Raw genomic sequence first — 14,264 nt, 5'->3', positions numbered from 1 at the left:
CTTTGGAAAAAGTGACATTATGTGATGGTCACTTGGTTTGAGTTGGGGATTCTTTTTAGATTATTTGTGAACAAAGATATGTTGTACCTTTGAGGGACAAGAAGAGGTCTCTCAATACTCTACTTAGTGGATTGGTACAATCTGAACAAATGACTTAAAAGGGACTAGATTTTTTGAACATTTTTAAACAAAGAAAAGAACAGATATTGTTTTTTTGAATGAATATTTTGTTGATTCTCCTTGTTTATATATAGATATTATTTCAGAATCTGTTTGTTCCATATCACCCTTACCTCCTGAGCAAGTCTTCCTTAAAAAAAGAAAAGAAAAAGAGCAACACAACAAAAACTGACAATTCATTATCCCCGAGAGAGGGCGCCATATTCTACACCGTCATGGTCTCTTAGAACTCCTTAGAAAGGAAGGAATTCTATTTCTTCCCCTGTTCTTTGGAGCCAGGATTGGGCATTAATGTACAGTGTAGTGTCTGGTTCCCTTTTTTTTTTTTAATATGTGATTTTCATTTATATGATTACTGTTGTCACTGGATATATTGTTGTAGTTCTTTCTCTTTCTCTGTGCATATAAGTCTTGCCGTGTTCCTTTCAATTCCTCATCCTCTGTTTCTTGTGGCACAGTAATATTTGGTTACAGTCATGTTCTACAAACGATCTAACTCTTCCCCAGCTCATGGGCACTCACTTTATTTCTAGTCATTTTTCCCTCCCTTCAAGAGTGCTTCTACTAATATCTTGGCCTATAGGGGACCTTTTTTCTGTCTTTTAATTTTCTTAAGGTATACATTTCATTGGTGTCTAGGCAGAGTAGTGGATTGATTCCCTAAACTTGAGTCAGGAAGTTCTGAATTCAAATCCTACTTCAGATCCTGACATGGTCACTTAATTTATGTTAGCCTAAGCTTTTTCATCTGTAAAATGGAAATGAGAATAGCACCTACCTTATCATAAGGTAGGGTTGTTGTAAAGATCCCAGTAAATATGCGTCAAGCATTTTGTGAACCATAAGGGGACATATAACTACTATTATTATTGTTGTTGTTGTTATCTCTGGGTTTAGAGCTGCGAACACTATAATGACTTTTCCTACTTCCACGTCACATTGCAGAATTGTTCGGACCAATCTCTCTCTCCACCAAAAGGGCTCTTAGATGCTGCTCTCCTTCCCACAGTCCCTCCAATACCAGCTATTTTCTTCTTTTGTCATCTTTTCCAGTTAGCTGGGTGTGAAATGAAACCTCGGAGTTGTTTTACTTTTTGTTTCTCTTATTATTAGTGATTCAGGGTGATCTTTCATATGGTTGTAATATTATTTAAAAACAACAAGAGCCCAGGATTACTAAATTCTCAAACTTGTCCACTCTTGTGAGCCCAGATTTGAATAGAGAGCTCCTCTGGGACTGGTTATATAAGAAGGAACGGGGTCTGAAAGCAAGTTAGTTGGCTTGATCACAGTGTCTGGTAATCGGCTGGATGCAGATTCCATTGACGTATGCTGGAGGTCATTGGTCTAAGAAGAAAGTTTCAATGCCAGACCATTAAGTTTGAAGGTCAAATAAATTTTTAGGCAGAGTTTGAACTAGGGAACAACATAGCTCCCAAGCACCCCAGAGTTCCTGGATGACCCATTCTGAATGCTGATGTCAGCTATTGCCTCTTTCTTTCTTTCTTTCTTTCTTTCTTTCCTTTTTTCTTTCCTTCTTTCTTTCCTTCTCTCTCTCTCTCTCTCTTCTCTCTCTCTCTCTCTCTTTCTCTCTCTCTCTCTTTCTCTCTCCCTCCCTCCCTCTCTCCCTTGCTTCTTCTTTCCTTCCTTCCTTCCTTTCCTTCTTTTCTTCTTTCTTTTTTTTGTCTTAGTCCAATGGATGCTCCTACTTTTTGGCTCTTGGCGGTCTGGTGTGAGGCAGAGCTGCCTCAGTTCTAACAGTAGCTTTTTTAGTGTTAGAGTTCCTCCCTTTCCCCCCACCCCAATCTAAGATTAGCTAAGAGTTAATCTTTTTCTGGGAGGATGAAAATTTGAGTTCAAGAGACCTGTGGAAAGCTCTGTATGTAGTCCAGTCTCCCTACTGAAGTGACTTTTCCAGTCAGAAAGAGTGTAGTTAACTTTGTCCTAAGTCTTTTATCACTTGGTTCATGGCTCTTGCTGTGTGACTCTTTTCCAATCTGAGATCTGAGTTCGAGTGCCATAGAGAGGCAGTTCTAAAAATGGATGGAATACTGCCTTTGTCGATCTTGATGATGTGAGTCCTTTTGATAAGGGGTTTGACATAGGAGGAAATAGAAACAAATTGCTTAAAAAGAGGTTTGGGATGCTTTGAGCATTTCAATGCTCTGTGATGTTCTTGGCTCTGGTGACTGTGGATAATCGAGTTATTAGCCCTGTGTGTCTGGCATTTTCACAATGCTGGCTTGCTTTGCCTTTTGGATGTGGTAAATCCAGGCTCAGCCTGTTATTCCAGCCTGGGTTTGACATAATAATCATAACTCATATGAATCTGGTCCTTGATGGTTTACAGCGAAGATGTGCGATATTCTGGATAAAGTCTGGACTTGGAGTCAGGAGGAGCTGAGTTCAAATTTCACCTCTACTACTAGCTCTGGGACTCCTTATGAATCATTTAAACTATGTGTGCTGCAGACAACTTAAGGACTCTCTCTGTTTTGTGTTTGTGATGCAGGTTAGCCATCTGCTAGATCTTTATTTTTAAATAGTATTTTATTTTTCCAAATACACACAAAGATCGTTTGCAACACTCGTCTTATGTTCCAAGTTTTTCTCCCTCCCTCTCTCCACTGATGTAAATTAAGCACATACAGTTCTTCTAAACATATTTCCATCTTCATCATGCTGCACAAGATAACTCAGTTCAAAATGGAAAAAGCACAAGCAAACAGCCACAAAAAGGTGAAAATCCTATGCGTTGATCCACGTTCAATCTCCATAGTTCTCTCTCTGGATGTGGATGGCTCTCTCTATCACAAGTCTATTGAAATTGCCTTGAGTCATTGCATTGTTGAAAAGAGCCAAATCCATCCCAGTTTTGCTGTTACTCTGTGCGGTGTTCTCTTGGTTCTACTCACTTCAGTCAGCATCAGTTGATGTCTAAATCTTTCCAGGCCTCTCTGAAATCAGCCTGCTCATCTTTTTCTTATAGAACAATAACATTCTATTACATTCATCTAGCATAACTTATTCAACCATTCCCCAGCTGATGAACATCACCCAGTTTCCAGTTCCTTGCCACTACAAAAAGGGCTGCTACAAACATTTTATCATGTGGCAGTTCTTTTCCCTCTTTTATGATCTTTGGGATACAGACCCAATATAGACACTACTGGATCAAAGGGTATGCACAATTTGATAGCCCTTGGGGTATAGTTCCAAATGGGTGTCCAAAATGGTTGGATCATTTCACAACTCCCTCAGTAAAGGGACTCCCTCCCTTAGTGTCCCAGTTTTCCCACATCTCCTCCAATATTCATCATTATCTTTTCCTGTCATCCTAGCCAACCTGAGAGGTGTGAAGTGGTTGTCTTAATCTGCATTTCTCTAATTAATAGTGATTTTAGAACAATTTTTTTAATCTGGCTAGAAATGGCTCTAATTTCTTCATCTGAAAATTGTCTGTTAATATCCTTTGGCCATATTTGGTAGATATTTATTGATTGATCTTCTTAGTCACAGAACAATTTCTCTGCTTTCTCAGAAAGATTTCCCACACTGGAAATTTCTTCCTGACAGAAAACACAGATGGTTTTATAGTCAAGTACCACCGCTTGCAAAGTGCTCCTAGAGACATTATCTCTATATTACATTTAAGGTATAGTGCTCTAATTTTTGAAAAGTAGTTCAAAATAAAAGCTTTTTTTTTCTTTTTGAGCTAGACTTGTCATTGTGTGGGATTGTCCCATTGTGAATACTGCCTCCATCAATGCAGATTGGCAGCTCTTCCATAACTGAGAACTGGAACTGAGTTCCATAGACAGAACTGGAAGGAATCTTAGCAGCCATTTAGGACAGTGGATAGGGAGACACACCTGAAGTCAGGAAGATCTGAGTTCAATTCCAGCCTCAGATACTTAATACCTGTGTGATCCTGGGCAAGTCACTTGTTTGTCTCAGTTTCCTTTTCTATAAAATGGGTTAGAGAAGGAAAGGGCAAACCATTCTGGTATCCTTACCAAGAAAATCTCAAATGGGGTCATAAAGTGTTAGACATGACTGAAAAACAACTGAACAACAGTCCAACCAACAGTCCAACCTCTCAGTCAATAGAAATTTTATAGAAAAATGAAGTGTAGAGAGGCCAAATACTTGCTTCAGTTCACACAAGTTAGAAAGTGTCAGAGCCAAGATTTGAATCCAGGTCTTGGACATAAACTCCAAATTCAGCCCTTTACCCACTGGTTTCCACATAGCCTCCCAGAGGCACTGACAACACTTGCCAGGGGTTGCTTACTCTCCTGTATATTGGAATAGGGCTTGATCTCAGGTCTTCTAACTCTCATATTACTAATCTGCCTTTCTCATAGGGTGCATCAACTTCTTAATAGTCCTTCCTTGTTTCCAGAATCTAGCAATTATCTGCTTTTCACCCCTATCACAACTTACCTTATGTCATATTTTATTTGTGCACTCATTTTTATCTCTCCATTATTGACCAATCATGGGATAAGCTATTTATTTAGGATTTCCACTGTGCTAAAATCTGAAAGAGAAAGAGGTTAGAGAGGATATTCTCCCAGCCCTCCCAATATCTTACAGCATAACGTAGAGCGGCATATCCATATGTAGATTAAAAACAATACAGCTACAGTTACAGGGTAACTGTATCAGAGAGCGGCAGAACTAAGTGGAAGATAAAGTTCAGTGGAGAAGGTTGTTATTGGCTGGAAGAGTCAGTGAAGACTTCCTGGAGGAAGTGGCTTTTGAGGAAGAATTTAAAGGGTAAGTAGAAATTCAGTGAACACAGAAGGAAAAGGAAAAAAGCGTTCTAAATAGAAACAAACTGTATTTATTAGAGTAGCAAAAAACAGCCCAGTTTGGCAGGAACATAGAGTTGGAACAATATGAAATGAGTGCTAGGATGAGACAATATTGAGGAAAGCCTTGAATGCCAGGCACAGGGGGTTGTATTTCACCCAATAGACAAAAGGGAGTGATTGAAGATTTTTTTTTTGTCTCAAGCAGTATACATGTTTGTAGGGGCATTGTGAAAAATGGATTGAAATTGAGGAATTGAGAAAATATGTTGGAAGATTATTGTAGTAATTCAGACATGTGGCAATGAAGACCTATGTGGTAGCATTGGAAATTGAGGGAGGTCATTGAGACCTAGAGTGATCAAGCTTGTCCAAAGTCACACACGCAGCCAATAAGGGGATGGCAGAGCCAGGATGTGAACTGATAGATCCTGTGACTTGAGATATGAGAAGCATTAACTGATAATTAGCAGGGATTGGTAATTGACAAGAATTAACAATTGGCAGAAATTGAGTAATTTACAGGAAATTGATAATTGGCAGGAATTGGTAATTGGCAGGGATTAGTAATTGACAGGAATTGGTAATTGAGAGGCATGGGTAATTGGCTGGGATGGGTAAGTGACAGGGACGGGTAAGTGACAGAGATGGGTAAGTGACAGGGACGGGTAAGTGACAGGGACGGGTAATTGGCAGGGATGGGTAATTGGCAGGGATTGGTAAGTGAGAGGCATGGGTAATTGGCTGGGATGGGTAAGTGACAGAGATGGGTGACAGGGATGGGTAAGTGACAGGGACGGGTAAGTGACAGGACGGGTAAGTGACAGAGACGGGTAAGTGACAGGGACGGGTAATTGGCAGGGATTGGCAATTGGCAGAATTAAGAGATAGGAATTAGTAATTGGCATGGATTGGTAAGTGACAGGAATTGGTAACTGACAGGAATTTGTTAGGCAGAAGGAAAATCAACAGATAAACCCAAGGCTTTAGACATGGGGGACTTGGGAAATAATGGTGTCATGATCTGATATAGTGATGTCTGAAGGAAGAGTTAGTTCAGGGGTTAACAAGCTGAATTTTGCATGTTGAATTGGAGACTTCCTGAAGATTTTTAGTAAACAGCTGGAGATGTGAATTTAGAAGAGCAGTTAGGACTGTCTGTGGTGTTGGGAGTCCTCAGCATAGAGGTGGAGACTGAAGCCTGCCTGATGAATGAGATGGCCAAACTGGAGAATGTATGGAGAGGAGAAACTAGCAAGAGATGCGTGATTGAAAGATTATAAACCCCTGTAGCTAGAGATTCTGTCTTTTTTATATTTTTATTCCCAGTGCTTGCTTCAGTGCTTTACGTATAGTAAGCATTTCATAATAGTCAAACTGAAATAAGTTGATGGTTTACCTTGGGCACATCAGATCACTCTTTTAGCCTCAGTTTCCTCATCTGTAAAATGAGGGACTGTACCAGATGCCCTCTGAGATCACTTGGACATCAATGGTCTTCTGGTCTACCATCAGATATTGATTCCCATGAATTCTCATGGCGGTGGCAAATAGACTCTCAGCCTAGAAGAACAAAATCATGCCGATGGAGTTCAAAAAGTCTGATATCCCTGAAAAAATCTCTTTGGGGCCGTTCTAGCTTAATAGTTTTAATTATCCAAGAACTAAGCTGCCTTGTGTTCTTGAATGGACCAGGTTTCATTCCTGAAAGTTCTTAGTGACTGTTCTGCATTAGTAAACCCTTATTTCATCCATTCATTCCAATGATGCATGTAAAGGCTGAGCTGGGTTCAGTTCTGGATTCTCTTGCTCTCCATCTCTGTGATCTTGGACAGTTAGTTATACTTTTCAAATGAAGGGTTTAGACTAGATGACATCCAAAACTCATTTTAGCTCTAGATCTGTAAGATCATAAACAAGAATAGAACAGCAGACTAGTAGGAGTGGGGTTTCTACTTATATTACCCAGAGATCTTTAAGGAAAGATTGGATGCCCATTCTGGGGAATATTTTGTAGATGAGTTTCTGGTTCAGGTATGTATATGGACTAGAGGTCCTTTGAGGTCTCCTTCTTTTGGAGGCAGTGTGGTACATTGGTTAGATCTCATGACTTGGAATCAGGAAATCCTGATTTTGAATTCTGCCTCAGACACTAGCTAACTGTGGCTTTGAAAAGTTGGAAGCCTTCTGAGCCTCATTTTCCTCATCTGTAGATAGGGGGAGAGACTTGACCTCTGAGCTTCTTCTTATCAAAATTTCTGACTTTAGGATTTTATAGATCTGTGAAGATGAATTCCATCTAGCTACATTGCTAGCCAGTATTTAGTCTTGTGCATCATTTTGGAGAGAAACTGCTTGATTTAAATTAATTCTCCTCCCCATTAATGATGTGTTAATAGCAATGCTTTTTAGCAAACCAAATTCTCCGAGTTTTTTTGAGTCCTCTGGATCGGGCTGGTTGGGAAGTTCTCTGGAAGTAGTTAATGGAGAGGAAAATGTATGACATATTCTTTTAGGGGAAGTTTGTGGAATAAATCAGTAAAACATGGGACCGATTTGAATCCTGAGTGGAATATCTTTTAAGAAACAGATTACTCCAATCATTACCTTTATCATTTGGCTTCCCTTCGGGAACACTGCAAACCGGTCACTTTATCAATCAGACGTCCTGGAGGTGGGCCGTGCAATGCACAAAAATGTCAGGGGGCAAAGCTTTTCCTGCCTCATGGCAGACCTTAAGTATCATCTGGCAAGACCGAACATTTTAGAGCTAGAAGGATCTGGCTCATCTCTCTCCTTCATTTCATGGGTGAAGAAATGGGGTCCTAGAGAGTAAGGGAAACATCATATTTTATACTTTGCTTTACATTATTAAGTATTCGCTTTTCCTTTCTGTTGGACAAGATCCCTGATTTCATCAGCTCAGGGTATTCCCAATGTGGAAACTTGTTCCACCCATTCCACGAACAACTTTTCTGCAGTGTAGTCTCAAAAAATTGCTTGGGAGTCTCAGTGGAGTCATGACCACCCACAGAAGCAGTGCTTGAACCCAAGTTTTTTTGGCTATTGGTGCTGTGGGGACTCTCCCAGGATCCCGTAGCAGCAGTGGAGATTGGGGAAAGACCAGTTTTATTCATTGTTTATTAAGCACCTACTGTGTGACAGAGGCCCTCTGAATAACTCCCTTTATTTTACAGATGAAGAAAATGAGATCTTAGGAGTCTGCCACATGCCCGAGGTGTCTCACACTGTGTGAGGTGGGATCTGAATCTAGGTCCTCTGATCCCAAGGCCAGTATCCCTTCCATTGCACCACGATGCATAATTTTATCACTTAAAGCCTACTTGGGAGAAACCACAGGTACCCCAGTGGACTGATGGAAGGAACATGTGCCGTGGAATCAGAGGACCTGAGTTCAAATCCTACCTTTGATGTTATCTGTGTGACCTTAGACTAGTCCCTCAATCCTCCCTTTCCCCTTTCAGTGTCCTCTTCTGTAGAGTAACAAGGTTGGACTAGATGACCTTGTTCTTCCCAGCTTTAGCTACATGATCCTGTAAATTAATACCAAGGGTATATAATAGAAATATAAAGTAATCTCATCCCCTTCCTTTTCAGCATCAGCCATACTGAATGAGATGGTCCTTGACCATGCTCTTTGAATGTGTTTTGTTGTAAAAGAAAACAACCAGAATCCAAAGGACATTTAAGCAGAAGTTTCCATGTGACCGCAGAAGAATTGCCAATTGAGTCTTTTTTTCTTAATTCAATAATTCAGACAAACTCACTGTGCCATTGGGGGTGGAGAAGGGATGTAATAGTTTACACCTGTCTTAACTTCTTGCTGTTTTTATTGGCCGGATTCTTTTCAATCCCATAATTCTCATGAAGGAAAAAATATGAAATGAAATATGGTACAGGGTTGGAGGAATGACAATAAACATTAAAAACTGAATTATTCACTGAAAATCTGAAACGCTTACCCAGCAGATTCGGACAGCCATGTTTCGGTAGTATTGAAGTGATTTATTGCTGGAGTCAGAAGGATCGGCCGACTGCTTATATTGGCAAGAGTGGCCCGTGGTCCTTCCTTTTGAACTATGCAGTTTTAGGCCATCAGACCTTTTTCCCAAAGCCGGGGCAGGCAGACAGCAGAAACGCCCACCCCAGTGGAGTGTGGGTCATGTAGACATGGGATGCGATGGCTGAGGAGCCAGCCATCTTTGGGATGGGAAGCCTGGCACGGCTGCCTGTCCTCTGCTAAACAGATAAAACTCTGGGCCACGGGATCCAATCCGACTTCAGAAGGTCGGGGAGTGTTATGGCTTCAAGTAGGGCTCGGAAACAGGCAACGTTTCTTCCTCCAAACACAATGAAAAGCAAAACCCTTTGACTAAACGATACTATCATTCCTCGTATTTTTCCTTTTGGTCCAACTCGTTGCCAACTGGCCTGACGTCCATGGCCTTGCCTTTGAGTGTTCCTGGCCGATTCTAGGCTTCCAGCCCCATTTCTTGCTTCGTCTCCCCAGCGCCTAGCACAGTGCCCGTCACATAGTTACGTTTAATAGGTGTTCCATCAATTGAGTGGCCCGTCCATCAGGAGACGCAAAAATGCTTAACCTTTTTCCTGCAGTGGTCGAAGGACCATCTCTTTGGAGTGGCTCACTGGAATCCCGAGCTCCTTGGCTCAGTGGAAGGGTCACTTTTTGATTCTGTTATTTTATTGGCCATTAGACCTTTAAAGTGCATTTTAATGATAAATTTATACTCGTACGTAGTTCTCACTCGGGACCTGGAATTGAGATCTTGAGAATTAGGTTCTAGTTCTTATTCTGCCTCTAACTCACCAGGTGATCTTATACCAGTCACTTTTACCTTCTCCAGGAAGCCTTAATTTCAATTATTATTATTTCAATTAATTATTTCCTGCTTGTGGGGAGCTATAGGTCATCTCCTCGGGAAGTGTCTGGGTTTGAGATGCTGGGAGACCCAGGGGCGCTTACTGACTTGCTTTGTGATTGATCCACTAGTCAGTCTACATTGGCACCTTGGTCCTTGCTGGTCCCTCATCCTACTCCATCTCCGAGCCAAGCGAGGCAGTGATTCAGGTGGCGACAGCTTGTGGGAGTGTGACTCAGGGAAGCCAGCTGAGGAAAAGGCACCGAATGGAGGTATGGAGGCGCCCCCAGGTCCTCTGGAGGTTAGGACGTAGCATCAGGGAAGGTCGGCCATGAGACACACACTAATTGAGGGTCTCTCATGTGGCCTGCTGCTAAGACCTCTGAAGGAGAAGTTTACTTTCTTAATGGGCCATTCATTTCTTGGCTTGGGAATTGAGTTACTTGTGGAGTTTTGCTTAGCTTTGCATTTCTCTCAGATGTTTAGGTAAGGAGAGGTCGTGAGGGGTTGTGAGCGGGTAGAGACCCAGTCTTCAAATCCTGTTTCTGCCGACTCCTAGCTGGAGGAATCTGCTCAGGATACTTCATCTCTCTATTCTAATTAACCAACAAACATTTATTAAGCACCTATTAGACCCTGTGCTAAGTGCCAAGAATAAAAAGATTATCCCTTCCACATCACAACTTTCCCCACCACAGTTTCAATATATTGGAAGAAGAAATGATTGTAAATGGGAATTTGGGGGGAGTTTTGTGGAAATCACAAAGTTTAGAAACTCAGAAATGCATAAGATATGTGTATAGTCTTGTATAGTCTCAACATAGTTTATCTTTTAATACCACAAATATATACAATTTGTTTTTTAAAGTTAAAATAAGAAAAAAAGTTAGAGTTTGCAAAAAGAATGGAAAAACCAGCATATAACACCCAAAGTAGAGTTATCTTTAAAAATATAGGAACTCGACACCTCATAAAAGAAAAAAAAATCAGACTTTTTCTCTAATGTGAAGGCAGGGCCAAAATGGATTCTCTAGTAGTTCCATCTCTCACTACTAAGTCATCTCCTCTTCCCCCAATATGGAAGGAGTAATTGGAATCGCTCTCAGGAAGCTTCCATTGTAAAGGAACAGACAATGTAAACATGCCTATAGGTGTATGCAAAGCTCTGTGCTTGATTGGTTCTTTGGTTTGCAAGTCACTCTCTTGGGGCCTCAGTTTCCTCTGTTATGAAACAAGGTTTAGATCAAAGGGTCTCCATGGTCTCTTCCAGCCCAAACTTTCCACAAACCGATGATCTTACGGACCTCACAGAGCTTCAAAAGTGCTGAGCTGTGATTCTCAATGAGCATGTCCGTTAACAGAGGCAGAACGGCTCTGACTTCTTGATTAATTGTAGACTTTCTATTTCCAAGTAATAATCAGTGTAATAAGATTCACTGTACTCTACAGGGTGTCCCAAAAGTCTGGGTGCCACCTGAAGCTCTAATAGCACATTAGGACTTGGAAAGTGCTTGCCTATATAACTGTAATTCAAACACCCATTTCCCCATTCTATAGATGAGGAAACAGATTCTGTTCAGGGAGTCACATGGTCTCCCTGTGGACCAGCTAAAACTCAACTTGTTTTTTTTGCCTCCAAGTCCAATGCTTTTAACCTTCACTTGGTTGCATCTCCAAAGTCTGAGGCCCAAGGGAAATGCCTGGAGTTTGAACATTTTGTCTACACCGTCCTGAAGACAGTCAGGATGTTCATCTCAGTAATTTGTGGTGCCTGTGGTAAAAGAGCTATTTTGCTTGTGAAGGAGACCTGTGTTTTGCTCCCAGAAGGGCTCCCTTTTATCTTCTGGGAGCACTTTGGTGAGCTTGCACTAGGGCTGATCTGGAATGAGCCAGGCCTGAGCTCGTAGGACCCATTTACCAGAAACAAATTAACCTCTCAGTGGTTCAGTTTCTCCATAAGTAAAGTGGGAATAATTTGTTATTCCGGGCTGCTATGAAGTTCCAATGAGAGAGTGTAAATAAAGCACCTTTCATACTTGAGAGTGTTATATAAATGCTAGCCGTCATCATCATAATCTCATGGTGGTTGTTCTGTTCTTATCTGGTTTAGTAGAGTTCAGATCAAAATGAGGGATAAGCTACTGTCCTATTACTCTTTGGCTTAATGTTCTACAGGCCATTGAACATCCTTATCATTATTGTTATTGCTTTTGTCTCAGCAGATTTTTAATCCAGAGGACTTTCTGCACAGCTTCCTCAGAATTCTCCTGTCTAGGCCTTTAGAAACTTGCTAGGGTTCTAGGTCCCCTGTGAGAGAGCGGCCCCTCGGCTATGTTTAGGTTTGGTGGTGAGGGAGAAGAGATCTTGTCTTGGAGTTATTATTCAAGGACATGGGTGTTCTGGGATTGGAAGCTTAGGCACCTTACCCTAAGTCTTGGGCCATTATTGAGAGATCTGCTTTGAGTACTTTCTTCTGGATTCTAGGTGGCTCATGGAGAAGGAAAGAAAACGGGAAATAAGCAGGTAATTAAGGGCTACTGTGTGCCAGGGACTGTGCTAAGTGCTGAAGACACAAACAGGAGCAAAAAGATTGCCCCTGCCTTCACAGAGCTTACATTCTAATGGGAAAGACAACCTACAAAAGGGAGGAGAAGGAGTCTACTTTCCTTTGGTGAATGGATGGATGGAAGGATGGGGCCTGGTTTCTCTTTTATGGGAATCATGTGGGAAACCAGTATTGCTTATATATATCTCCCACTTTCCTTTTTTCTTCTTCTTTGTGCATACATGTTCCTCTCTTTTCAGCTTCCAGAGACGCCCCAATGGGGCTTGCCTCAAGAAGAGGAAAGCTGAGCCTTTCTTAACCATTTTATTTCACCTTCTTGCTCTTAATCCCGTTATCTTATTGACACAGTAGAGAAAAATCAACTAAGACTTTCATTTACTTCCATTAGAGACTGAAGTCTTGGGTTTTGGCCAAATATACCATCATTTAGATCTATCAGTTTGTCATCTTTGAAGGAACTTACAAGTCGAGGTCTTCTTGTCTGACCTCATTCTGCAGCTGAGGAAACTATAATTGACGTTATTAGAGAGATAAGGAGAGAGCCGTTTTATTAGTTCGGTATCTGATCGCGGAATCTCAGAATCTCAGCGTTGGAAGGAATCCGAGGATCATGCATCGAGAAGCTCGATGCTTAAGCTGGAAGATAGTTTAGAGACCATCTAGCTCCATCCTCCTGTTTTAGTGATAAAAACACTGAGACCAAGAATTTGCCCAAAGTCAGGCAAGTGTGATGTGGGGAGGGGGGGTCTCAGAGGCAATCTGGCGTAGGGTTCCTTCTGCAGCACGGCTAATCAATGGCTATCCACAAATAAGTTTTTACTGATATCTTTTGTTTTTTCATCACCTACATTTCCCATTGTCCCTTTTCCCTCGACTCCTTTCCCAAGAGCCATCCCTTTATTCTGAAAGAATAAGAAAAGAGGGAAAAACGTTTAGTGAAATTAACCCACATCTTGAAAAATACTGACAGTACATGAAGTTACGTGATGTTACACACCCATTGTTCCTCACCTCTGCCAAGAAATGGGAGAATGCCCCTTCTTAGGGCTCCTCTTTGGGACTGCGCTCGATCATGGGAGTTTCACAGCATCCACTTTTAATCATTTCATTGCTTAGTCAGTAAGTATTTATTAAGTAGTTACTGTATGCCAGGGATGGCACTAAGCCCTTGGTATACAAATACAGGCAGAAATAAAAATGGTTCCTGTCCTCAAGGAGCATCTAAAGGGGAGCTGGTGGGGATGAAGCCAGCAAGTCAGAAGCAGAGGTAGTAGAGAAATTAAGGGTGACTAGCGAGGGGTCTTTCCTCCAAAGGAAGGCTTTGGGAGCTCATCAATGGAAAAAGAGATGTTCTGGAGTGTAAAGGCAAAGAAGGGCATTGTAAGGGAAGAGAATTGGAAATTCCAGGGTAAGGGGTCCGAGAATTCTGGGGGATCAGAAGCAGAGTCCGCTCTGGCTCTGGCTGAGTGCTTTGGCCCAGATTACTAGGAGCTGCACTATCAGAGGAGATGGTAGCATCCCTGACCCAGGGCCAGAGTGCCTGCTCATTCAGAAGGGTCTTATTTTAGTGTTCCTTATTATTTACTTTAATAGTTATAATTGATTTAAAAAATAGTTATACTTGTTTTTGAGGCCATTCTCAACCTTAGATATAAACAGATTTGTGAGACCCTTAGTAAAGGCAGAAATAAAATAATATAAGATGGATTACAAATGAAAGTCAATGAATTATAATGAATAATAACAATTTATTTTGATAGAACATTTTAAAGTTTGTAAAGTGCTTTGTACATATTACCT

General features: G+C 41.3%; 1 protein-coding gene across 2 annotated transcripts in view; it reads left to right on the top strand.

Annotated features, from left to right (window-relative positions):
* BICC1 (BicC family RNA binding protein 1) overlaps positions 1-14,264 on the top strand; it is a 262,599-nt gene that overhangs the window by 47,844 nt on the left and 200,491 nt on the right. The window lies entirely within an intron of this gene.

The sequence above is a fragment of the Antechinus flavipes genome, chromosome 2 (genome assembly GCF_016432865.1).
Source record: "Antechinus flavipes isolate AdamAnt ecotype Samford, QLD, Australia chromosome 2, AdamAnt_v2, whole genome shotgun sequence".
NCBI classification, from domain to species: Eukaryota; Metazoa; Chordata; class Mammalia; order Dasyuromorphia; family Dasyuridae; genus Antechinus; species Antechinus flavipes.
The sequence above is the reverse complement of the archived record's forward strand: the minus strand, read 5'-3'. Positions and strand labels throughout refer to the sequence as shown.